This window comes from Arachis hypogaea, chromosome 3, assembly GCF_003086295.3.
Source record: "Arachis hypogaea cultivar Tifrunner chromosome 3, arahy.Tifrunner.gnm2.J5K5, whole genome shotgun sequence".
Classification (NCBI taxonomy): domain Eukaryota; kingdom Viridiplantae; phylum Streptophyta; class Magnoliopsida; order Fabales; family Fabaceae; genus Arachis; species Arachis hypogaea.
In genome coordinates this window covers 91,198,121-91,200,563 of record NC_092038.1, presented here as the reverse complement: position 1 = coordinate 91,200,563, position 2,443 = coordinate 91,198,121, and the positions used below count along the sequence as shown (strand labels likewise).

At 37.0% G+C, this 2,443-nt stretch overlaps 1 non-coding gene across 1 annotated transcript; it reads right to left on the bottom strand.

Moving 5' to 3' along the window:
- Positions 1–2,027: 2,027 nt before the first annotated feature.
- LOC112793117 (small nucleolar RNA R71) lies at positions 2,028–2,135 on the bottom strand. The gene has a single exon (XR_003197826.1). It is a non-coding gene; the product is annotated as a small nucleolar RNA R71 (small nucleolar RNA).
- Between the last annotated feature and the right edge of the window lie 308 nt (positions 2,136–2,443).

Genomic DNA, 2,443 nt, shown 5'->3' with positions numbered 1-2,443 from the left:
GCTGGGCATTTAATGCCCAAAAAGGTAGACAAGTGGGCGTTAAACGCCATAATGGATACCATTCTGGGTGTTTAATGCCAGGATAGCACCAAGGAGGAAATTTTGTTTTCAAATCATATCTTTTTCAATTTTTCAAATTTTAAAACTGATTTTTCAAAATCTTCTCTTTTTCATATCTTCTCATATCAATTATATCTTTTTCAAAATCATATCTTTTAATTTCTTGTTAGTCAAGTAATCAAATTTTAAAAATCAAATATTTTTCAAAAATTTGTTTTTCAATCATATGGAGAGAAGCTTTAGAAGTGTATGGTCTGCGCATAAGCCGTAGCAAGACGGAATATATGGAATGTAAGTTCAGTCTGAGAAGGGAAAACCCCAATATAGTGGTGAAGATTGGAGAAAACATCCTACGAAAAGTTAAAAGTTTTAAGTATCTTGGGTGCATCATACAGGATAATAGAGAGATTGAACAGGATGTAAATCATACGATCCAAGCAGGTTGGTCAAAATGGCGGAGTGCATCTGGTTTTATATGCGATAAAAAAGTGCCTCTAAAACTTAAAGGTAAATTCTATCGCACCACTATAAGATCGGCTATGCTGTATGGTACGGAGTGTTGGGCGGCTAAAGGGGAGCACGAACATAAGCTGAGTATGGCAGAGATGAAGATGTTGAGATAGATGAGTGGTCATACGCGATTGGATAAAATAAGGAATGAAGATATAAGGGAGAGAGTTGGAGTAGCACCCATTGTGAAAAAGATGGTTGAATCGCGTCTCAAGTGGTTTGGACATGTGAGAAGAAGACCGATAGAACATCCAGTTAGGAGGGTGGATGAGATGGAAGATAGACAAAGGGCGAAAGGCAGAGGAAGACCCAAAAAGACCATCCATGAGGTGGTCAAACGAGATCTACATGTAAACGGTCTCTCTGTAGACATGATACAGGACAGAGCACAATGGCGTCGTTTGATTCATGTAGCCGACCCCACTTAGTGGGACAAGGATTTGTTGTTGTTGTTGTATCTTTTCAAACATATCTTTTTCAATCAAATCTTTTTCAAATCATATCCTTTTCAAATTTTGATTTCAAAAATCTTTTCTAACTTCTTATCTTTTCAAAATTTGATTTTCAAATCTTTTCACTAATTCTCATCTTTTTCAAAACCACCTAACTATCTTTCTCTCTCTAATTTTCGAAAACCATTAACAACTTTTTCAAAAATCTTTTAATTAGTTAATTGTTTTAAACTCTAATTTTATTTTATTTAAAAGTTTTCGAAAATTCCCTCTCTCATCTCCTTCTATTTAATCACTAGCACTCCTCCTCTCTTAATAATTCGAACCCTCTCCCCTCTTTATATGTTTGAATTCTTCTTTATCTACCTCATCCTTCTATTCTTCTTTTCCTCTGACACATCAAGGAATCTCTATACTGTGACATAGAGGATTCCATACTTTCTTTGTTTTCTTCTCTTTCATATGAGTAGGAATAAAGATAAAAGCATTCTTGTTGAAGCTGATCCTGAACCTGAAAATACTCTGAAGAGGAAGCTAAGAGAAGCTAAAGCACAACTCTCTAGAAAGGACCTGACAGAAATCTTCGAAAAAGAAGAAGACATGGCAGCCAAAAATAACAACAATGCCAACAATGCAAGGAGAGTGCTTAGTGACTTTACTGCACCTACTCCCAACTTCTATGGGAGAAGCATCTCTATTCCTGCCATTGGAGCAAACAACTTTGAGCTTAAGCCTCAATTAGTTTCTCTAATGCAACAGAATTGCAAATTTCATGGACTTCCATTGGAGGATCTTCATCAGTTCTTGGCTGAATTTTTGCAAATCTGTGACACTGTTAAGACCAATGGAGTTGATCCCGAGGTCTACAGACTCATGCTTTTCCCTTTTGCTGTAAGAGACAGAGCTAGTATATGGTTGAACTCACAACCTAGAGATAGCCTGAACTCTTGAGAAAAGCTGGTCAATGCCTTCTTAGCTAAATTTGTTCCACCTCAAAAGATAAGTAAGCTTAGAGTGAAAGTTCAAACTTTCAAACAGAAGGAAGGTGAATCCTTCTATGAAGCTTGGGAAAGATACAAGCAATTGATCAGAATGTGTCCTTCTGACATGCTTTCAGAATGGAGCATCAAAGGTATCTTCTATGATGGTCTGTCTGAGTTATCCAATATGTCATTGGACCACTGTGCAGGCGGATCTATTCATCTGAAGAAAATGCCTACAGAAGCTCAGGAACTCATTAAAATGGTTGCAAATAACCAGTTCATGTACACTTCTGAAAGAAATCCTATGAACAATGGGGCAACTCAGAAGAAAGGAATTTGGAAGACCATAGTCCCTGATCTATTTAAGACCACACTAAGTTTCATGAATGAAACCAGATCCTCCATTAGAAATTTGGAAGCACAAGTGTGTCAGCTGAG